The sequence below is a fragment of the Primulina huaijiensis genome, chromosome 13, assembly GCF_012295235.1.
Source record: "Primulina huaijiensis isolate GDHJ02 chromosome 13, ASM1229523v2, whole genome shotgun sequence".
Lineage (NCBI taxonomy): Eukaryota > Viridiplantae > Streptophyta > Magnoliopsida > Lamiales > Gesneriaceae > Primulina > Primulina huaijiensis.
In genome coordinates, this window is record NC_133318.1 from 11558621 (window position 1) to 11583715 (window position 25095).

Here is a 25095-nt window from a genome sequence, read left to right on the forward strand (position 1 = left end):
AACCTTATTATCATGCCAAGAGTTTCACCTTATCATCTCAACTTTAGGAAGTTAGCTATTCATTATTCAAAGTGTAAAACTTTGAATATGAAATTAACATGCTAATTGTATTTAAATGAAGAAATAAAGGAAAAATATAGAGAGAAATATTATGAACTCAAAGGTTTGTTCATAGAATGAGGGATATCTCAATACATTACAATGCACCCCTATTTATAGCCAAATTTTGGGAGACAACCACAAATAAAATATTATTTTTTTTACACATAAGTCTTCATTGGTTCCAAGATATTATATTATATTACACATCACTTTTGAAAATCTTCTTCTCCAAATTTTCTTCTTCACATAAAAAGAAACATGTGGATAATTGAGTTGTCTAGTTGTGGTATTTTTTTCAAACCATTTGACCAAGTAATTTGAGAGATATGGTCAAAATACTAGAGCATGGTAAAACTGTCACTCCTTTGGTAACTTTATTTGTTGCTTAATTTGATCCCAATTGTGAGAGGATTTTTATCTCATGCTTGTCAACAATATTGTAGATATTATAATAAACTTTCTACAGGTCCAAGAATCATCTTAATCTCATTTGCAACGCCAAGTTTATTCTTGTTTTATCGATCCTGTAAAAAATAGTAAAAACTTGTAATTACACAACAGCTTATATTTTATACAATTTATTATAAAACATATAATATTTAAACATTTAATAAAACAAAAACTCTATATTTATATTATAAAACATTTAATTAATGTACAATTTTTATGTTTATCAGTTATGAAATCATACAACAAGAGAGTACGAATCTGAGATTTTCAAGTAGGATATCTGGTTATGAAGAAAGTTAATCCGGCAGAAGATGTGGGAAAACTTGAAGCTCGGTGGGAAGGGCCTTACAAAATAACTCGAAAAGTTAGCTCGGGAGCATTTGATCTTGAAGATGCTCAAGAACATGCTCTAAAAAGACCTTGGAATGTTTTTCATTTAAAAAAAGTATTATTTTTGACAGATGTAATTATTTTTTCGAAGGTATAATGAAATATCTATTCTCAGATAAAAGTGTTGTATGGTTATTATATTTTAGTCCAAGAGGTACAAAGACCGGGATTATTTAATAAGCCCAGGGCACTACACCCTGGCTCGGGCCACCACACCTCGACCATTAGAAGCCCAGGGCACTACACCCTGGCTCGGGGCACGACACCTCGACCATTACAAGCCCAGGGCACTGCACCCTCGCTCGGGGCACCACACCTCGACCATTATAAGCCCAGGGCACTGCACTCTCGCTCGGGGCACCACACCTCGACCATTAAAATCCCAGGACACTACACCCTGGCTCGGGGCACCACATCTCGACCATTCCAAGTCCCGGGACATGACCCCCGGTCCAAGGCTCCGTACCTTGGTTATCTAATAAGTTCAGGACACGATCCCCGGCCTATGGTTTCTATATTCTGGTTATTCATACAAAATTCTGCACCTTGGCTTAAAAGATCTACACTTCGGGCATTTTTTAAAAACACCAGGATTTTTACTCAGGAGCATGGTTCATTATCCCAGTTACTTATTAAAATTCCTGGTTAGTTCTCAACAATTAGAAATTTTTTTGATTATTTGCATACGAGCAATTATATTATCTAGGTCTTTGAAGATTTATCAGTATTATAAGAACAATTGAAGGAAATTGAAATTTCAAGCCCGAAGTCAGTAATTACAGAAAAAAGAAAATAAAAGAAAATTACAGTCCTACTCTAAGTCCATTTCCCTAGACCCTGGCTGTTCTTCTTCTTCTGGGGAGCCTGCCTTCTCCTCTTCTCCATATTTTGGGAGAGATGCAATGGCCCGGCTGAAATCAGGGAAGTCTTTCTTATCCTGAGGCAAGAGCCCGGCCTCTTCAAATTGTACACGACATTTGTCAAAATCGGTCTTGAAAAGGGGGTATGTCTTGTCTACCACAGTCGCCTTTGGAGAAAAGAGCAAGGAGTTTTTCAGTTGCTCCCTGTTCTGTTCGGCTTCAGCCAGGGCCTTCTCAGCAGTGTCTGCCTGGCACATTTGTTCTGTTATGCCCTCCATCAGGGATTTGTTCTTGCCTTCAAGGACGGATAAGTGTCCCTGAAGGGTCTCCTCCCTAATGAGGCCTGCGTTATTAGCTTCCCGGGATTTCTCCAGCTCTTGGTTGGCCTTATCGGGGTCAGCACCAAGCCAGCCACTTCATCTGCATGAAGGGCTTGAACCCGGGACAATTATCCTTCGAGTCGTTCTTGGACATCTTGGAATTGCCGGGCTCGATTATTGGTGACATTGATTGTGGCGGCCACCTCTTCAAAGGCCGAGATCATCAGATGGACACCCTGTACAAGAAAAGTCAGCAAAAAAAAAAAAAGAAAGAGATAGAGAAAAACAACTTACTGCCAAGATCTTGTTGGAACCCTCGAAGATCTTTGGAGTGGCTCGGGAACTCTTTAAATGTGTCTCCTCATCCGGGATAAGGAGTTGTTTGAAAATCTTGAGCCCTGTAGGAGTAGCCCTTTCCAAAAAAATGTTAGCCCGAGCGGGCTGAGAAGAAGCAAGAGGCTCCTAGCCGAACTCTTGAGTAGGCTGTTGGCGAGGAGGGCTAGTTGACTGGTTCGCCTGGGAAGAGCCTTGATCTCCTTCTTGGTTATCTTCCACCAAGATCAGCTCGGGGCTTGAAACAGTCTTTCGCTTCCTCAGGCGAAGAGGGATGTGATCTTCAGAGTCCTGGGACTCCACCTGGAAGGCCTGTTGCTCCGGTGGGGACTCCATCCAGGTTGTCTCTTTTTCCCAGGCCGCCTACTCCTTGGCCTGCCTTTTCTTCTTAGCTGCAACCTTCCGGGCTGCCAACTTCTTCTCCTTAACTATTCTTTCAGCCTCCACTTCTTAGCGAAGGCCTCTTGCATTATGGAGTTATCTGCACATGAAGAAAAAAGAGAAGGGGTTAGTTCAAATTACTAATATAAATAAGATAATACGGTAAAGACAGGAATAAAGAAAGTTATCGGGTTGAAAGCCCAAGCCATCCACCTCATCAATTGCCCGGTTTGTTGGGTCTTTAGCCCGGGCCTCAACCCATAGGCAACAAAATTCTCCTAGGAGATAAGGGTGGAGGAGGAGTATTTTTGATCCTCCACCAAGTCTTGGCTTCGGGTGTAAAATTCCTCAAATTTGTAGACTTTAGGGAGGGTATGTTGTGGAGGCAAAGAAGGAAGGAACCCGGTAAGACAAGGGAGAGGACCCGGGAGCTGGATAAAAAAGTAACGTCCTTTCTATCCTTTCTGGGAAGAAGAGATATCCTCAAGAAATCGAGCATTAAGCCGGGCAGACAGGGAGAAGGCATTATCTCCCAGTCTGTTAATATAATAGTAGTGAAGAATGAGGGGGTTGATGACAAGGTTGTGCATTCGAAAGAGGACATAGGCCGAGGCCATGATGTGGAAGGAGTTTGGGTGAAGCTGGTTGATAGGCACACCAAAGAACTTGGCTACCTCGATATAGAAGAAGGGGATGGGAAACCGAATACCATTTCTAATTTGGTCCCTAAAGAAGGTGATGTATCCACAAGGAGGGTTGTTTGCCCTATCAGAGGTACCAGGTATCAGAATGGTAAAGGAAGAGGGGATGGAGCCGAGAGCCCTTAGTTCCTCGTCCGCTCCCGAGCACAAGGTGCTGCTCATTGAGGAGAACCAAGGAGCCTCCGGGGTCTCGGTAGATGGAGGGTCAGAAGCCCGGGCCTTGCCTTTACTCTTGCTCTTTTTCAGAGTTTGGAAGAGGCCCGAGGAAGTAGGTTTGGAAGAAGATGGTTTGGTTTGTTAGGCCGAGGGTATTTTGGAAACTTGGGTGGAAATACGACGATGAGGCGGGGAAGGAGATGAATCGGAGGTGCAACGCGGCGGACTCGTCACTAGGAGAGCCTCGCGCATTGGCCCCTGAGATGGAGGAGGTTGAATCAGACATAACTTAAAGAAAAACGAGAAAAATTACGAGTCTAGGGGAGGAAAGCGGTGTAAGATCGCCGAAGGTGGATGATTTTGCGCAACGGAGCTTCGAGGAGAAAATTTGCAAGAGTTTGACCACAAGTTTTAATTTGCGAATGATTTTTGAAAAACTAGTAAGCTACTATATATATATATAAGGGGAGGGAGTTAATCTTCACCATTGATCTGAGTGAATCGGACGGTCAAGATGGATCTTTGAAGTTGTGCAGGCAGGTGAAAGGACACGCGCAAATATCAAAGTGTCAGACTTATCGGCTTCTCGGAATACGGAACGTTTTTCGGCGAGATTTAATGCTAGGGTACACGTCATCATGACAATAGCCCTATCAGCCGAGGATACTAAACGACAAAATATCTTAAGTCCGGGAGACATGAGGCCCCGGCATATTATCCTAAGCCCGGATGGTATCAGACCCTGGTATATCGTCCCATCTCTGGGATATTTGAAGCACCCGATGCTCTTAACATTCTAAATTATTTTTCTACAAAAGAACAAGTATGACGGATCGGGACAGGGAGTCAAGCTCTAGCCCGACTATTTTAAAGATGGGTGGTGATACCCCTATAAGGATCCGGGTCATGAATGACCCGGGATATTAATTGACTAGCCCAGATCAAAGTCAATATGTCGGGCACTCTCCTCAACTAGCCGGGCATTATTTCACCTCCTGAGTAATCAGTAGCCCGGACCCTCGTACAAGCACTCCGGTACCTTACTACCCGGGCCACCTTGAGAATTGCACCGCACTCGACTGTGATTGATACGGGCTGTCTAATCTGTCAGAGCAATATGGGTTTGGAGTGTTCTAGTTATTGGTTCAACCAAACAAACAAATTTGTTTGAGTTACTCTAAGAGATTATAAGGAATTATTTTAAAATAAGTTACCTTGGGTCAAGATTTATATATTACGCAAAAGCTTATATGAGATGATCACACATATCAATTTTGCGAAACATATCACCTATTCGATAGATCCATGAAAAATAATATTTTTTATGTCAAAAGTATTACTTTGCACTTCAAATATGAATCGGATCTACCCGTTTTATATGATACCAACTCAATAAATTTTGGAATAGTATATTTAGGATACTAAAGTTTGTGAGATGTTTCTATATATTAAATTATTAGAGAAGTATCTTAAAAAATAAATTAGGATATATGACCTAATCTTTATTTTATTTTATTTTTTAAAAAGAAAAAGAAATGGGTGGAAAACTAACAAATAATTATTTGTTTTGACATCTTAATTCTTATTGATGGTCTTCTGTTCGAAATTTTGCAGTATACAATTTTTAGAATCTATTTTAAGGTGATTTAAAACCTTTTAACTTTGGCCGAAAAATGATGTCATACATATACCTATATTATATATTATTATATCTACACTTACAATATATATATATACACTATTTTTATTATACATATTATATTATCGAGTTTGAAATACCTAAAATAACTAACTTTTGACGTCATCGTCAGTTTTGTGAAAAACCAAAAATATAATTTTTTCAAATTACAAAAAATTCTTTTTTTTATTTAATAAAAAGTCATCAAATCTATTTTAGTAAATTGACATCTTATTTATTTATAATATCCTAATAAAAATCTATAACTATATTTTGTATTTTAAATTAAATAATCACATATTTCATAACATAAAAATATAATTTTTTGAAAAAAATTTTAAATTTTTAATATAATCTCTGGAATTCACAAAAAATATTTAAAAAATTTTGGAGTCATAATATAATTTTTGATCAACCAAAAATACCCCTATAAAATTACAAAAATATTTCAACATCATTTAATCAACAAATATTAAAAAATTATTTTAGTAAATTTTTTATTTATCTATAACTATCATATCTCTATGATATATTCATTTATCTTTATCTATTTTTTATTTTTTATATTATCATATCACCTCTAACCTAAAAGAAATATTACGAAAACTATTTTTAATTTTTTCTATTATGATATGATCTCTAGAATTTAATCAAAATATTATTGAATCTCGAAACATTTTAATATATATGAACATATCATGTGTCGAAATATGCGAGTTATTATAACGTATGAGAGTCTTAGACTAACTACCTATGANTCATAATCAATGTTGTAAATGAAGGAATGCGGTGGCGAGGCAGTCGGTGACCGTCTACCGCCCCAGACAGTGCCTAGGCAGTTGATTTAAGTAAATTTTTTTATATAGATAATCGTATATAATCATGCAATACAATCACAAATAGTCATCATTTTTTTTACGTAAAATATGTAATTAAATAATGTTTAAACATAACGAAGCTTTATACAATATAATATCATCTAGATAATGTGCAAATAAACATATAAACTTCTCATTGGATGCTTCAGGACATACTTCAACTTGTTCTACAATATCCATAATATGATGTTTCATCTTATAAACTCATCCTTTAATAAATCTCTTACACAACTTGCATGTAATCTAATCCATTTTCTCTTTATTATTATTATACAACACCTCATATTCTTAAACAATATCATTAGATTTTGGCTTAAATTCTAACTCCGGTTGTTCATCTTTTTCCGTAATTAATCTTTAACAATAAATCAATAATAATAGGAAAAAAATTGATTTTTCAATCACAAAATCTGAATTATTATAAAATAATATGTTAAATAATAAATACAATGCATAACCTAAAGCTTATTGCTGCTGGCGGCGGCGGGGATGGCCAGTTTGTGTCGTGGGCTTAGTCGTTGATATTGAGAAATAAAAGTTAAAAAAAAGAAAGTGTGTGTGATTTAAATAACTAGGATTTTGAGTTTTAAAATTAGTTGACTTTGATTAGGTTTTTAAAATTTTTGTCTCACTTGGCCCGTCTGCTCACGCCCCTCGACCGCCTGACTACTGTCGTATAGCTTGGACCGCCTAAAACAACTGTCTCATACGTAGGCGGGGCGGTCGAGGGCCACCTACCTCCTAGACAGTGCTTTGTCAACCGTCATTTAGAACACTGATGATAATACATGGGGGACATATATTAACTAATTTTTGGGTCATGTTGCAATTTTTGATAAATAAAAAATACCCCTATAAAAATGTTAAAAAAAACTTCATCATCATTTAATCAAAAAATATCATAATAACAATTTTAATAAATTTTTATTTATCTATAACTATCGTTTACCTATAAAATATTGATTTATTTTTATCTATTTTTTGATTATCATATCACGTCTGACATTAAAAAAAAAATCTTAAAAACAGTTTTTAAATTTTTTTTTATTTGATATGATCTCTAGACTTTAACAAAAAAATTTATTTAATATCAAAAACATTTTACTATGTATGCACTGCGCAAGCCAAGATATGCTAGGTACTTATGAAAGTCTTACACTAACTACCTAAAGTATCTTTGTTCTCACATTTATTAAGTACCGAAAATACCCTTATAAAATTATAAAAACACAAAATTTTTATTTAATAATGTAATATCATAAAAACTTATTTTGGTAAATTTATAACTTATCTATATCTAACATATCTTATCTACCTCTAAAAATCTTTTAAATCTATAAAATTATTTATTTATCTTTATATATCTATATTATTAAATTTGTATATATCAATCTTAATAAAAAAATTATGAAATTTGAAAATAATAAAAGTTATCAAGTTTAAATAATTATTCCAAATATATAAATACGGAAAACAGGGAACTAGTTAAAAATAAATAAATAGTTGTTTACTATTCCGAGGATTCCGTTTTTATGTATGGTTTGATAAAGAAATTGAAAACAATGAACTGTATAATAATTATTCAAACCATATAATAATTTAGTGACAGAATTAAGTGTGAGAAAATTTAATTCAAATAATGCGCGATCATGTTTTTAGGAGAGATTTTAGCAGGAATTATAGAAAATAAGGGTTGGTTGGTATCTATCGTGGAACGCCAATCCAATTTGCATGTGAAGATGGGCTGGAATTATGATCATAATAATTAATATATTTTTGTCATGGCATAACAGTTGTGCCCAAATTCGATTCTCGATCTCTTTCAACCCAATAATTGAATACGTACATCTTGATGCTGATCAATCATTTCACAATTATAATATTTATTTATATTCATATGAATTTAGGATTGAATCTTTAATAGCATTTATCACTTTTCCATTGTCATAAGGGCAATAAATAAGGGATGCAGTTTTAAAATCATAATTTTGAATATGTTTTATGAAAATATAATATGATATTTTCATAAAACATTCATTATTTATTCATTTATTGACTGATTTACATTTATTAATAAATAATCATCCCCTTTCAAATAATTTACCCTAAAATTCAATGCGAGAGAAAGCTTAGGTGTAAAAACTGCATTACGTGTCTTGAGCTCAACCAACCTCATATACATAATTGCAGATGCACGCGTATTCTTTATATTTGGAGCCCGTTTGATTTAAGTAGTTTTTTTACTTAAAAAAATGTTTTTTAAATAAAGGATTACTGTCTTAGCATTCTTTAGTAGAATGTTCTCCTCCACATTTATCACATAATATCTCTTGAAAGCGCATCGCCTCACATTCAAAATGTCTATTTTCCTATTCAGTGCTTCTAATTGTGCAGTGACAACAGAAAAATCAGTTACCTGGTGAACTAATGCACTTCTCATCTGATTGTTCCTCTCGGACTGAGGGTGATAACGGCTAACAATCATCTCCTCCAATAATTCATATCCTTTTTCGGTCGTTTACCTCAACAGATTCCCACAGGCCACAACATCCGTCATGGTACGGTTAGACGATATTAAACCATAGTAAAAAGTTTGGACAACTAACCCAAGATGCAACTTATGATATGGGCATCTCCGCAGTAAATCTTTGTAGCACTCTCAGGCCTTGTAGATTGACTTTTGGTCGAATTGAGAGAAGATGGTTATGTTCGCTCGCAATAGTCTTCGAAGGAGGAAAATACTTCATGAGGAATGCTTTGGCCTTGTCTTTCCATGTCGGTGCATTCATGGTTTTGGTCTGCCTCAACGAATATCAACACATATTTTATTCAATAACGCAAAATGCTAGTTCCGTATTTCACCTCGAAGTTTCAACACTACAATCTTTCATGGATTTAAAACTTGTGTGTGTATAATGTTGGCTCAATCATCATGCATTTCCACAGTAAAATTTTCAATGTTGTAAGAGACTTCAATCAACACGTCAATGTATGAATCCCTTTCTCACATCCCTTTTCATTAGTTACAGATTCGCAGCAACGATGGTTAGGACTCGTCAGGCATAAATCAACACCGGATCGGGGTACCTTGACTAGGCTCAAACGGGGAAACGAGGGGAGTACAATGGTATATCATTTGTGCACATTCAGATTTTGCATATGATTTTCTTCAACTCCATACATTTCCATCCTTTTAGCCTAGGAATATAATTTCATTCTTTTATTTGGCTCCCCCACATCTCTTTTTTTTTTCTTTTCCGTGCAGCGTAATTTTTTTATTTTTCTGTACTCCCTCAGATAGGAATAAAAGGTATAGAATTATGGCTTCAGTCCAGTCTCATTGTTGCATAAATAGGGTTAGATAAAAGGGTGACAAGCATCGCAACACAATTATTCTCGGTGAGCTCAGTCCAATGTATTGGTTTAACAGAAATGTGCCTAACTCATTTGTGTGCTGTTAGGAAGTGTTCGTGTCAAGGAACGTGTTCAAGTTCAAGCCACCAATTGAATCTCAAATTCCCCACAAGCAATTTAAAATTTCCCTATGTCATGCATTCTTCTACGGCCAACGTACGTGCAACAATTTCATTAGGCGACTTGAACTTAAACACTACGGCCAATGTACGTGCAACAATAATCAAGATTTTCATGCATCAACACTTGTGTTCTGAAATAACAATGTGCATATATGTGATCAATTAAACATCATCATTGGCTACCACGTACACCAAATATTGACCACTTCTCATGTGACAAACATATAAAACATATACGAAAAGACAAACAAAATAAAATAAAATAAACACAAAATAACCAAACTAAACACCCACCCCCCAAATAAAAGCGTACAATGTCCCCATTGCACAAACCACTAAAACAGGTAGACACACAAACAAAGTAAACTAAAATGGATGCTAAACAGAATGCAATCGAAATGAAAATAGATAAAAACGAATCCAAAGAGAAGGAAGCACGAAGACTCCGTTGATCACTGCTCGTCCTAATCCTCATCGGGTGGCACAACACCGGGCTCCTGATCTTCTGGCTAGGGGTAAGCATAACAGAATGGGAACGAAGGCAGGTATGCCAATGGTGGTGGATATGCCAATGTGTCGAGGCCCATGTGCGAGGCCATGTTGCGTACCAAAGACTCCAACGATGTCAAGTAAGCGCTGTTGATGGCGTTGTACTGATCTTGATGAACCTTAAAAGAATACAACTCGTCAACTTTATCAATAATTTCCTGCTATCTGGGCTGTGGGGGTAGTGGTGGGCGGCTATTTGCGGCTTCATCCTCGGCCACCTCTGGGAAGTCTAGGGCGCGCTTACCCTTTTTTGTTTCCATCTAAGTGTCTTCAATGGTCTTCATCGGTTGCAACCATTCATCATCCACATTGACGATGACCCCGGCTCGTACACACAGCTCTATAATGACAGTGGGAAAAAATAGGGCAATGCTGGGGCTGTGTATGGACTGTTGAATTTGAGAGTAGATTAGCCTGCCTACATTGATCGGAATACCCACCATCTATGCATATACCATCATGGTTCAGTCCTTCTGAATGTCCCTGGTGTGGGACACCAACATGAACCGCTTAGAAAGAAAAGCGTACCACATCGCATGCCTAGACAACAAATACTTTTCGAGAAAACAACTAAGAGTCTTCCAAATATCCCACGGATAACAGATTGTTCGCATAATTATCTCAAAGTATGGGTTGTCTATTAACTCATCTAATGTCGATTCATCAACAGCAGGGGTACCCAAAAATTCATTCAAGGTAGCTGAGTCAAAAGATATTAACTTACCCTGAAACATAGCCTTCCCATCGGTCCGCTCAGCGGCGTTAGCATAAAATTCATTCACGATTGGAACCACTGCAGCCTAGGGTGTAGCACAAAAATATTCCCATCCTCGTTCACAATATCATGCAGAAGATGTAACGATCTAGTGGAGAAAACAAACCCCCGCTCGGGAATGAGACGCCTATGCAACTTGGTGTGTTCATATATACCAATTTCGAGCTTCGTCATTCACAAATTTTCCCCTATTATCGGATGAAGAAGCATGTGTTACCTTATCTCTCTTGGAAGCCATGGAGGAAAGTGGATGTGGGAGAGGCGAGCAAGCCACCACAAGTGTCGTGCAAATTCTGAAAGGGGAGCGGAGTCACCAGCGTGCTTGAGTGGCGAGGGAACGTAGAAAATCGAGGAGTACCTGCAAATTGAGAGTGAGAGATGGAGAGTGAGGGGCGAATTTTTTAGAGAAATTGAAGGGGGGGGGGGGGTCAAAAAATACCGCCCTAGTGCGAAGCTCGCTGTCCCAAATTACCCGTGTGTTGCGTTGGGGCAGTCCAAAAAGACCGCCCAAGCGCGAGTACCTCTGGTTCTTAGCTCTCAAATTTTTTGAATAATAAAAATAATAAACAATAACAACAATATTCTATCTTAAAACTCAACTAATAAAAAGAAAATGATTAGGAAAGGAAAGAAGTTAATTATCAATTTAAAGTCTAGAGCTAGACTGTAGGTCCCTCTCAGTTCTGATTGTTTTGGAATCGAGCGACTCCAATTTGTGGCTCCACTATGCCACACAGATTGTGCTTCAACCGTTGAGCATTGACTATGAACGGGTCATTATTCCCATCCTTTAAAGTTATGGCTCCATAGGAGAACACCTTGGTAATCATGTATGGGTCAATCCACCTTGATTTGAGTTTTCCAGGAAACAGGCGTAACTTGAAGTTTTACAGCAGCACCACTTCACCTTCTTTGAATTCTCTCGGCTTAATGCGCTTGTAGTGTGCTTGCTTTGTACGCTCTTTGTAGGTCAACGCCAGGTCGTAGACTTGACCTTTGAATTCCTCCAATTTCAGCAACCTGTGTTCACTTACAAGAGCAAAATCAAAGTTCAGAGCTTTAGTTTCCCAATAAGCTCAATGCTCTAACTCAACAGGTAAATGATGCGCTTTACCAAAAATCATCCTATAAGGTGTAGTGCCTATAGGTGTCTTAAAAGCAATCATATATGCCCAAAGCGCGTCATCTAACCTCAATGACCAGTTTTTTCGGTTCACTCCCACAACCTTCTCCAGAATTCTCTTGATCTCATGATTTGACACCTCAACTTGACCACTTGTTTGGGGGTGATAAGGAGTAGAGATCTTATGAGTGACCTCATATTTGCCCAAAAGTTTTTCAAAAAGTTTATTGCAAAAATGGATGCTACCATCACTAATGATTTCTCGTGGTGTTCCAAATATATAAATATGTTTTTCTTTAAAAATTTCAGTACCACTTGAGCATCATTCATGGCATATGATTCCTTCTCCACTCATTCGGAGACATAGTCAACCGCAACTAAAATGTATTTTTTTGTGAAAGATGATGGAAAAGGTCCCATGAAATCTATCCCCCAAACATAAAAAACTTCGCACTCGATAATATTATTCAAAGGCATCTCATGACGATTAGAAATGTTACATGTTCGTTGTCATCTATTACAAGCAAGGACAAATGAACGTTCATCTTTAAAGATAGCTGACTAATAAAAGCCAAATTCAAGTACTTTGGAAGCCGTCCGTGTGGGTCCAAAATGACCACCTACCTCACGGTCATGACAATGACTAAGAATCGACCTCATCTCTTCCTCCGCCACACATCTCCTTATCATGGTATCTGCACAGATTTAGTGAAACGTCTACTACTCATTTTTCTTTAAAATATACTAAATTTTTTTCCTTCATACTACCTTCGGCCGAAATATACATAATTATGTTTTAAAGTACTTTTGCACCATTTAAAATAAACGAACCAACTATTATTGGAAAACCCCAAAAGAAAGTAATTCAAAGCATAAAATCGTAAACGTCAACCAACCTAAACTTAACATTATTTCAAAAATAAACTTAACTCTAACATCCTCTCAAAAACCTTTCAAAAGCATCATAAGCCATAAAAATCTTTAAGTAATCATAAATCATAAACATAGTTTTATTTGCGAATAACTAGCGACGGTCCTCAGTTTGTCTGCACCTTCAGTCCAGCCAGATCAACCATCAAGACCTCCATTAACATCAATTTCATGCTCACCTGCATCAATCACACTTAGTGATTCTATTGACTCAACAAACCTTAACCATGATAGCAAGTAATACATATATATTCACAAGCAACAGTAAAAATACTTTTCATAAAATAGCTTTTTATGAACATAAACTTTAACATTCTCCTTTCAACATATCATACCATATTTCTTTTCATCATATACATATATGTTTTCTTTTTTTATTGAATTCAGATCCTCAATTATGACTTTCGTGTTAACTGTAGGTCGATGAATCCATCTACGTATTACCACGGTACCGAGCGACAGGGACATCAACGACACTCTCACCCGTCAACTGAGTTTTGGCCTTACATATCATCGTATTAGTCACAAACAATTCTCCTCCTTCAACTTTTCATATTTCCATCACTTACAAAAATTCATGCACATATAAATCATTATTCTTTTAAACCAAGCATGCAACATATATTTTAGCATTAACGTTTCATCATAAAATTTCATAAAAATTTGAACTAAAAATTTTAACGTTATTTACAGTATTCAGGGTACTGTCAGGACGTCTAACATTTTTTTCAGGTGTAAAATGATCATTTTGCCCCTGAAACCCTAACTTTCCGTATTTGTCCTTAGACCTTAAAACAACGACTCAAATCATTCCAAACTTAACATATCACCTTAAAACTTTCCCATAGATATTTCTTAGATGTAAACTTTAGCCCCTCGATTATTTTCCCAATTCTCTTTTAAAGCTTAGACGTACATCCCAATTTTGACTCGTATTGACTCGAAACTTTACCAAACTTTACCAAATTTGCACCAAGACATAATAACTGTAGTGCCCAAATTCTGTACACGTATAACCCATACATTTATTTAATTGTTAAATCATTTGATTAATTGATTTTTACCATGCATGATTTATTTAAATGCATTATTTTAAATTACTTATGTTATATGATGCACGTTAAAATGTTTTTTCAAGTTTCATGTTTCAGGCGATTATTCGAGGCGGGATTGAGAAAAAGATCCGGTGACGATTTTGGACAATTTTAATAGAGTATTTTATTTTTAAGTTAGGATCGGGGCGCATTAATTTAATTATTAAGTTTCAATATTTTAGAGCCAAAATCATCTATTTAGATATTTTATGATTTTGTTAAATTTTTTTTTTAAAGTTTTGGCACTTGTACAAGTTATTTTAAATTTAGAGGTTTTATTTATCAAGGGAGAGTTAGTATTTTTAAATTAGCTTGTTAATTTTTTTATTTAAGCAAATTTATTCCCTAATTACTACAAACTCACGCCACACACACACACTACACGCTTTACATACTTTTACACACACCTAGAGCCGATCAACACACACACACACACATAATTCATTCAGATTTTATTTTTTTTGAGAGAGCAAAACCTAGGTTCCTAAGAACCCTAGCAGCCGCCCCACTTCCCCATTGAAATTCAAGCAAATTTCACTGGTTTCCTTCAAAGAAAAATCGAGCCAAGTCGTCTCGGATCGACCTCGCTTCTTTTTCCGCTTCGGTATCGCCGTTTCGGTAAAGTTTATCATCATAAGGCACGTATATTCTGTTTCTTTCTGCGTCGATCATGTCATAGTAGGCGTTGCAATGTATTTTGTATGAAAATCATGTGAATGTTGTGTAGAAGTTTGAGCAATTATGTTTAGATCACTTTTGAAACCGTTTTTGGATCTAAAAATCACGTTTTTGCTGTCTTTTTAAATACTGCGAATTTTTGGTCATGATTTCGCGAAAACTTTCAACACAAAAATCGTAGAAATTTTTTATACCTTCGATTTGATATAAAATTCTAAAATATTGAATAAACATTGAGTGAGTTATGGGCGTTTTAGTGGGACTGCTCAAACTGTGTTTTTCCGAAAAATATGTTATTGATGAATTCTTGAAGTTTTATTGTTGCAGGCTTTGTTGGGGATCGACGGGTGATCGCTGCTGCGTATATGTATATTGTTAATGATGTTGGGATAGTTATTGACGTTTCTTTTTGTGTCGTTAGGCACTTGGGAGAACGAGTAGTCGTAAAAACTATTTTGGTGTCAAAATTTGAGGTTATGGGTTTTATTGTATTGCGTGAGGTGCGTCGTTTATTTGGGAACGTTTGGGACGTTTTTATGGAGTCGAGGCAGTGTCATAGTGTCCTAGGATGAGTCTTGATGGATTTGTTAAAGAATCGTATTAGGAGTAATAAGATGCAAGTCGCGGAGTCCAGTAGACTCGGTGCCCCAGCGCCACCTTCACTGTTGAGAGTGTCATTTTTGTAAGCTCGGCGCCCGAGCGATAATGTTTTACCACCGAGCACCACTCTTTCTGTTCGAGTGCAGGTCTCCAGAAGACCTGGGGCTCGAGCGGTAACATATTACCGCCCGAGCGCCAGTCCTTCTGTCCGAATACTTGGTTTCCCTTCCTTTCAAGTTCAAATAGTGAGTTCATGTCTTTTATTGTTGGGAAATGTTCACACAACACTTTAAGTATTGTTCGGGGTTCGATGTAATGGTTAGTATGATTAAACGATGTCAAGTCCCGAATGAACTAGAATGTCCTGAGCTATTTATTCACTTTGGTGGTGAGCTTGAGTACCTAAGTCTAAGTTATGCAAGTTAAGTATCTTAAAATCATGTTAGTCTATGCAGCATCGGCCCCAAAGCGAGCTCCAACGAATCTCTCAACGCCAAGTAAGTATGTTCGACGTGCAAAGAAAATATTTTCAAGTTTTTGAGGTATGCTAATTGTTGATAAGTGCAATTTATTGTACTTTTATTACTTGTTTTTAACTTAGAATTTTGTGATTCTTGAGCAGGTTTTATGTGAGTTGTTTTATTTTTTGTTGTTCTAGTTTGGAAGCTTAGAATGAGAAATTGGAGTAGTAAAAGTGTTGAACCGCACCCGCGGTCTTTGTAGCTTGGAGATTAAAGTTTCCCCGAAACTAGACCGCACCCGCGGTCTGTGTTATAGCGCACCCGCGGTCGTTGACAGACAAAGTCCGAAAAATGCTGATTTTTGGTGTGCTGCGCATGGGAGTTGAGGACTTTTGTGTTTTGCGTGCAAAGACTTGCCTAGGACTATAAAAGGCTTCTATTATTTACTATCTAGGGTAGGAAGGGAGCAAAGGAGAGGGGAGGAGGCTACAAAGAAGTTCAAAGCTCAAATTCATCATTCGGAGGAGATTTCTTGCACACTTTGGAGAGAAATAACCTGCACTCCACACTCTTGTTCTAAGTTCTTCTTTCTTTATTTTTATTCGATATGTCTTGTTTAAGATTCATGTGTTGTTGTGTTGTTTGTATTATTATTATGAACTAATTCTTGTGTCTAGAGGAAAGATGGAACAAAACTAGAAACCATGTGTTGGGATTTATGAATTATGCTATATAAGTTTTCGTTGTTGTTCATTTGTATTTTTCCAATCTTAACGCTTTCATTTTACTGGCCATATTTTGAATGATTCTTATGTTTATAAGTTATCTCTTGGAAAAGGGATTTTATAAACAAGAAAGGTATAAATACATCGATGGTATTTATAGAGTTCGGGAGGACATATATTGCTATGGAAGCCATTAAGAGAAATTAGTGCTTATTGTGTTATTTAATTATAGATTGTTGACGGGGACGTTACAATCTGTTGTTAGATAATTAGGATCTACTTAGCAATCGGAAGATGAAGTAGAGAATTTAGAATTCTTGGCTAATGAATAATAATGACATTTATAATATAGCTACACAAAATAACACATGGTGGATAGTTGCGTGAAATCGGACCTCTAGATCTTTTATTCTATTGTTATTTGCACAAGTTTGTTGTGATATTTTATTTAAATCTTTTGTCAATTTAGTTATTCTCGCAAACAAATCATTTAATCAATTTTTCTTAATAAAATTGAGACTATTTTAATTACAAGCATTAATATACATTTATATATATATTCCTCGTGGGATCGACACTTGTACTCAAAAATAAATTTTATTATAACTTGACGTTGTGCACTTGCAAGCAATTAAGAAAATTACCAACAATTTTTTGGCGCCGTTGCCGGGGAGTATTTATTTTAAATTTATATTAGTATTGTTACCAATTGGTCTTGATTTTAATTTAGAGCTGTTTTTATTGGATTATATTAAACATTGAATTGTTTTTATTTTTGTTTGATAGTGCATGCGAAGATCTCAAAATCTTGACTTGCTTATCTTTGATCCTGAGATAAAAAGAACTGCAAGAAGATTAAGAAAGGCAAGAAGAGAAGAGATTCAAGCAATGGCTGACAACAGAGATAATGAAAACCCAACTCCTGCAATACCCATCAGAGATCATTTTAGGCCGGTACTAAATGCTCATTATTCGGGCATAGCACGAGGGATTATTAATGCAAACAACTTTGATATCAAAACTGCATTGATAAACATGGTTCAACAGAATCAGTTTGGGGGAGCCGCTACTGCAGATCCTCATCTACATCTCAGAACATTCCTTGAAATTACTGACACGGTAAAAATAAATGGTGTTTCTGATGATATTATTCGATTACGTTTGTTTCCTTTTTCTCTTAGGGATCAAGCAAGAGGATGCTCCAATCGCTTCCTTTGGGGAATATCACTACATGGCAGGAGTTAGCAACCAAGTTTCTTGCTAAATATTTTCCACCTGCAAAGTCTACACAGTTGAAAATTGAGATAAGCACTTTTAGGCAGACTGACTTTGAGCAATTATACGAGGCATGGGAACGGTATAAGGAGTTGTTAAGGAGGTGTCCAAACCATGGTTTTGAAGATTGGGTACAGATTGAATTGTTTTACAATGGTTTGAATGGACAAACAAGAGGCAATGTCGATGCAGCAGCTGGTGGCACGATATTTGCAAAATCACCTGATCAAGCATATGATTTGCTTGAACAGATGACCATTAACAGTTATCAGTGGCCGTCTGAGAGGTCGGGAGTAAAGAAGCAAGCTGGAATTTATGCTATAGATCCTATTACATCACTCACCGCTCAAGTTTCAGCTTTAACAACTCAAATTGCAGCTATGCATAAGGCTAGTACGTCAGAGGTTGAAAATGCATCGGATGTTACTGAAGAACCACATATTCCTGATGAAGCTCATTATATCAACAATAGGAATTTTGGTGGCTACGGAGGATATCGAGGTAACCCTCTCCCTAACACTTATCATCCTGGCTTGAAAAATCATGACAATTTTTCTTATGCAAACAATAAGAATGTGTTGAATCCTCCCCCGGGGTTCAATACATCGAAAGGGGAGGGAAAGCCTTCGTTTGAGGATTTGGTAGGTACATTTGTGGCTGAATCTGGGAGGAGGATGGCTAGAACTGAGTCTCGGCTTGATAGCATGGAGACTCACATAGGAAACATGGGTGCTACAATGAAATCTTTGGAGACGCAAATTGGACAGTTGGCTAATGCTTTAAGAGATCAGAACAGGGGTCAATTGCCGAGTAATACGGAAGTTAATCCAAAAGAGCAGTGCAAGGCAGTCACTTTGAGGAGCGGAAAAGAATTGGAGGTTAAAATCCCAAAAAGATGGTGGAAAGTGAGAATTCAGTGGAAGATGTTGAGTTTGAGGTTATAAAAGAGAAGAAAGTTGAGGACTCTAAGACAAAAGTTGTACAACCTCCTGCATTTAAGCCTACCATTCCATACCCTCAGAGGTTCAAAAATAAGAGTTTAGATGATCAATTTGCAAAATTCCTTGAAATTTTTAAGAAGATACACATCAATATACCATTTGCTGATGCATTGGAGCAAATGCCCAACTATGCTAAGTTCATTAAAGATGTGATGTCTAAAAAGAAGAAGCTGCAAGAGTTTGAGACTGTGAAGCTTACTGAGGAGTGTAGTGTCATCCTACAAAAGAAACTACCGCAAAAATTGAAAGATCCAGGGAGTTTTACTATTCCTTGTTTTATTGGTGGTTCTCATTGTAGTAAAGCTTTATGTGATTTAGGAGCAAGTATTAATTTGATGCCATTTTCTATTTTTAGGAAATTGGAGCTTGGAGAATTTAAACCAACGACTATCACCCTACAGCTTGCAGACAGAAGTCTTAAGTATCCAAGTGGGATCGTCGAGGATGTATTGGTAAAAGTGGATAAGTTTATTTTTCCTGCAGACTTTGTGATTCTAGATATGGAAGAGGATAATGATGCTCCATTAATCCTTGGGAGACCGTTCCTGGCAACTGGAAGGGCATTGATAGATGTGCATAAGGGTGAACTCACCTTGAGAGTTGGTGGAGAAGAAGTCATTTTTAATATCTATCATGCCATGAATGGATCAAATGAGGTAAGTACTTGTAAAAGCATTGATGTTATAAACTCATGTGTATCCTTTGACTGTGCAGGAACTAGGGACCCTTTGGAGAGTTGATTGGTTGAAGCTGCTGAAGCTGTTAGTGAAAACGACTGGGAAGTGAAAGAGCAACTGGTGGCTCTTGTAGCATTGCATAAAGAAAAGAAAACGAATGTGTTGATTGAGGAGTTGAACGTCGACGAGAAAATAGAGGTAATATCACCATCTCCTGATTTGAAGGAACTGCCAAGCCACCTATGTTATGCATTCTTAGGAGAGAAGTCGACATATCCGGTAATCATATCTTCCTCCCTTACTATTAATGAAAAAGATAAATTATTGAGAGTATTGAGGGAATATAAAACTGTCTTGGGATGGTCGATTTCTGATATTAGGGGAATTAGCCCCACTATATGCATGCATAAAATTTTAATGGAGGAGTCATATACTCCTTATGTGGACCATCAGAGGAGATTAAGTCCGGCAATGAAAGAAGTAGTGAAAAATGAGGTGCTTAAATTGTTGAATGCTGGTGTGATATATGCTATTTCTTATAGCAGTTGGGTGTCTCCTGTACAAGTTGTACCGAAAAAGGGTGGAATAACTGTGGTTAAAAATGAACATGATGAATTAATATCTACTCGTACTGTAACTGGTTGGCGAGTTTGTATGGATTATAGAAAATTGAACAATGCCACCCGAAAAGATCATTTTCCATTGCCTTTTATTGATCAAATGCTAGATAGACTTGCTGGTTATTGTTATTATTGCTTCTTAGATGGTTATTCAGGTTATAACCAGATAGCTATAGCACCAGAGGATCAGGAAAAGACTACTTTTACGTGTCCCTATGGCACGTTCGCTTTTAGGAGAATGCCTTTTGGGCTATGCAATGCACCGGCCACTTTTCAGAGGTGTATGATGGCTATATTTGCAGACATGGTGGAGGAAACCATGGAAGTCTTCATGGATGACTTCTCGGTATTTGGCTCTTCATTTGATCACTGTTTACATAACTTATCCCTTGTGTTGCAGAGATGCCAAGAAAAGAACCTAGTTCTTAGTTGGGAAAAATGTCACTTTATGGTCCAAGAGGGCATTGTCCTGGGACATAAAGTATCATCTAAGGGATTAGAGGTGGATAGAGCCAAGGTGGGTGCAATTGAAAAACTTCCTCCACCAAAGAACATCAAAGGAATAAGGAGCTTTCTAGGACATGCGGGGTTTTATCGGAGATTTATTAAAGATTTTTCTAAGATCACTAAACCCTTATGTAATTTGCTTGAGAAAGATTCCACATTCATATTTGATGATGATTGTTTGCAGGCTTTCGAGAAAATCAAGAGGGCATTGGTGACAGCACCAATCATGATAGTGCCGGACTGGAAGGAGCCCTGTGAGCTGATGTGTGATGCAAGTGACTATGCCGTTGGTGCGGTATTGGGCCAAAGAAGAGAAAGGATGTTCAGGGCAATTTATTATGCAAGCCGTACTATGGATGCTGCACAACAAAATTACACCACGACTGAAAAGGAGATGCTTGCTATAGTATTTGCCTTCGATAAATTCAGGCCATATCTGATCGGCACAAAGGTAATTGTTTTTACTGACCATGCAGCCATTCGCTACCTATTTGCCAAGAAGGATGCGAAACCACGCTTGATAAGGTGGATACTGCTATTGCAAGAATTTGACTTTGAGATCAAAGATAAGAAGGGTAGAGAGAATCAAGTGGCTGACCACTTATCAAGACTTGAGATAGAGGTTAGGAAAGAAGAAGGAGTAATACAGGAAACATTTCCGGATGATCAACTCTTCGAGGTAAGTTCAGTACTCCCTTGGTTCGCTGACATTACGAATTTCTTGTCTTGTGGTATTATTCCTCCAGATCTGAACCACCATCAGAAAAAGAAGTTTTTCCATGATATCAAATTTTTCTTCTGGGATGATCCTTGTGTGTATAAGAGATGTGCTGACCAAGTGATTAGGAGATGTGTTGACGGTGTCGAAGCACACCAAATTCTTGAGCAATGTCATTCATCCGCATACGATGGACATTTTGGAGCTACACGAACTGCAGTTAAGGTATTGCAATCAGGTTTTTTCTGGCCGACTTTGTTTAAGGATAGCTACACCTTAGTGAAATCATGTGATAGGTGCCAAAGGTTAGGAAACATCTCTAGGCGTCACGAATTGCCACTGACAAATATTTTGGAAGTGGAACTTTTTGATGTCTGGGGCATAGATTTCATGGGACCATTTCCCCCTTCTTTTGGTCAATTTTATATATTATTAGCTGTAGATTATGTTTCGAAATGGGTGGAAGCAATCGCCACCAGTACTAATGATGCTCGTGTTGTAGTTAAGTTTATGCACAAGAACATCTTCACCAGATTTGGAACACCGAGGGCCATCATAAGTGACGAAGGTATGCATTTTTGCAATAAAATTTTCACCTCACTTTTGGCTAAATACAGTGTGAAGCACAAAGTGGCACTAGCATATCATCCTCAGTCGAATGGACAAGCTAAAGTATCCAACCGGGAAATTAAGCAAATACTGGAAAAGACTGTCAATACAAACCGGAAGGATTGGGCAATGAAGTTGGATGATGCACTATGGGCTTATCTGACCGCATTCAAGACGCCTATTGGAATGTCTCCCTATAGGTTGGTTTTTGGTAAAGCCTGTCACTTGCCAGAAGAATATCGGGCTGAGCATGTTGATTATAATCATATTCTTCAAACAATTTGCATAGAAGGAGCTGAGTGGAGAATAAGGGATGAGGTGCATGTCAGCCTAGCCAAGTCTGATCTGAAAACTGTTGCCAAAGATTGGTATTCATTTATTTCTGCTAGGATCAAGCCTACCGAACACACCACCACTGTCATCAAGGAGAGAGCTATCCTTACTTTTTGCATTATGACGGGACGAGCAATTGATTTAGGGCAATTGCTCCAGAATTCGATGCTTGAATATGCAAATGGTAACTCTCCTAGTGGACTCCTCCACCCTTCTTTGATCACAGCATTATGCCAAAATGCAGGAGTGACTTGGGCTGTGAATGAAGAAATGTTGAAGCCGAAAAATGTCATTGTGGTAATTCAACCACATAGGGCAGTGAGAGGTGATCAAGCGGCGGCACGTCGAGCTGAAAGGGAATTTAACAGAAGAGCTGCACAAAGACGTGCCCATGTTCAAGCTCAAGAACAACAGCCACAACCACAACCGCAACCAGGAAATATGAGAGATAGGTTGACCCATTTGGAATAGGAAATGCGAAATCAACGTCAAGACATGGATGCGTTTCGGTTTAGGACCGATACATTTATGGATTATATGATGGATTTTATGTCAGTCTTGGCTCAGCAATTTCCAGCAGCCTCAACCTCTGGTAATCCATTCCCACCTCCTCCTCAGTGGCCACCCATATACCACCCGCCGGAGTTCCAACAACAGCCATCACAAGATGATGAAGATGATGACGATGGCAATGACTACTGACGGTCGTTGCCATAGATATGTGTATTTCTTTAACTTTCATGCTTATTCACATCGAGGACGATGCACATGTTTTAGTTTGGGGGAGATATTGTTTATTTATTTTATTTTGTGTGTTTAATTTAGTTTTATTTGAGTGTTGTGTTTTCTTTAGTTTTATTTTGTGTGTTTTATTTTCTTTTGAGTTGTTTGCTTGTGTGTTTTTAGTGTTTTTAGTCATGAAATATTTTAATGGCCAATGTTGAGAAAAGAAAAATTTTGCATTAAGAGGAAAAGTCATGCATTACGTTCATGATAATTGATCAATTTGAAAAATCTAGAGAACAATCATGAGATTTTATAATTTTGAGAATTATAATTTCTATACAACTCTGTGATTTTCATTTGACATTGAAATAAATTGTTTCAAACACATAGATGATTGAGGCAATCTTTGACTTTACTTGGGCCTATTTATATTATTCATAAATATCCATTTGAAGCCCTGTTGAGCTTATATGAGAAAAGAATTGTGTTCTTGAATTTCTAGGAAGCCAAGCATTTTTCTTTTGAATATATATGTATTTGGTTGATGCATTGAGACACCATTTTTTTCACGATGATTAGATTCTACTTTGTGTTGGTGAATTGAGATTTTGTCTAAAACTAGCCAAACAACACTCGAGACGAAATACGGACAATCTATGATTTAGGTGATATTTTTTTATATTTTTTTTAATCGATTGAGCCTTTCAAGCCACCAAATAAAAATGATTTATCATTTGTCACCTCTTTGAAGCTTATATGAATTCGAATGGCACACGTAAAAATGTGTAAAAGACCCACATTCGATGTTCTTTCAAATATCCCACATTTACCACCCTGTTGAATATCTTAAACACTAATTTCTTACCTTCTCAAGGGAGTAAGAATTCAAAGGATTAAAGAAATTGAAATTCTCCTAAAAAAAAAAAATTGAAGATAAAAGAAAAAGTGGAGTTTGCAAAAGATATAAATTCAACTTACTCCCTTATTTGAATTCCTAATCTTCATTTGTAGCCGTGAGCCAAGGCCTAACATTACAAGCATTGCAAATCCTATTGACCAAATCATAGTTGTCCAATATACTAGTGGAGAGTGATTGGGAGGATCTAGCCTATGGACAATCGATAAACACTTCCATTGAGTATGAATCTTGATTAATTTTAACACACACCTCATTGCATCAAATATTTATTGGGTATTCTTTTCTTGAATGAATATGCTTTGAACCAAATCTTTACCGGAAAAGACCTCTTGATTTGTGTTTGTAAAAATTGAAATAAATTGATAATGTTTTGAAACATGAGTTGAAGATATTATAAGTTAAAAAAAAAAAAAAATTTAACCAATTGCATGATTTTATCCGGATGAAAATTTGGTTGGATTGTTTTGATTTGTGAATGCATGAAGAGTTGGTTAATTTATCTTGAGGCCAAGTTTTTTAAAATATTTCATGACTTATTTGTTTGTTTGTGTTGTTTTGTTTTGCTCGGGACTAGCAAAATATTAAGTTTGAGGGAGTTTGATAAGTGCATTTTATTGTACTTTTATTACTTGTTTTTAACTTAGAATTTTGTGATTCTTGAGAAGGTTTTATGTGAGTTGTTGTTGTTTTTGTTGTTGTAGTTTGGAAGCTTAGAATGAGAAATTGGAGTAGTAAAAGTGTTGAATTGGAAAGTGCACAAGATGAAAATTTCCGAAGCAGTACCGCACCCGCGGTACATGTTGCACCGCACCCGCGGTCTTTGTAGCTTGGAGATTAAAGTTTCCCCGAAACTAGACAGCACCCGCGGTCTGTGTTATAGCGCACCCGCGGTCGTTGACAGACAAAGTCCGGAAAATGCTGATTTTTGGTGTGCTGCGCATGGGAGTTGAGGACTTTTGTGTTTTGCGTGCAAAGACTTGCCTAGGACTA

General features: G+C 37.0%; 2 pseudogenes; both read right to left on the reverse strand.

Annotated features, from left to right (window-relative positions):
* LOC140991214 (uncharacterized) overlaps positions 1 to 2791 on the reverse strand; it is a 7887-nt pseudogene extending 5096 nt beyond the window's left edge.
* An 8531-nt stretch (positions 2792 to 11322) lies between these two features.
* The window catches only part of LOC140991215 (uncharacterized), a 55251-nt pseudogene continuing 41478 nt past the window's right edge, over positions 11323 to 25095 (reverse strand).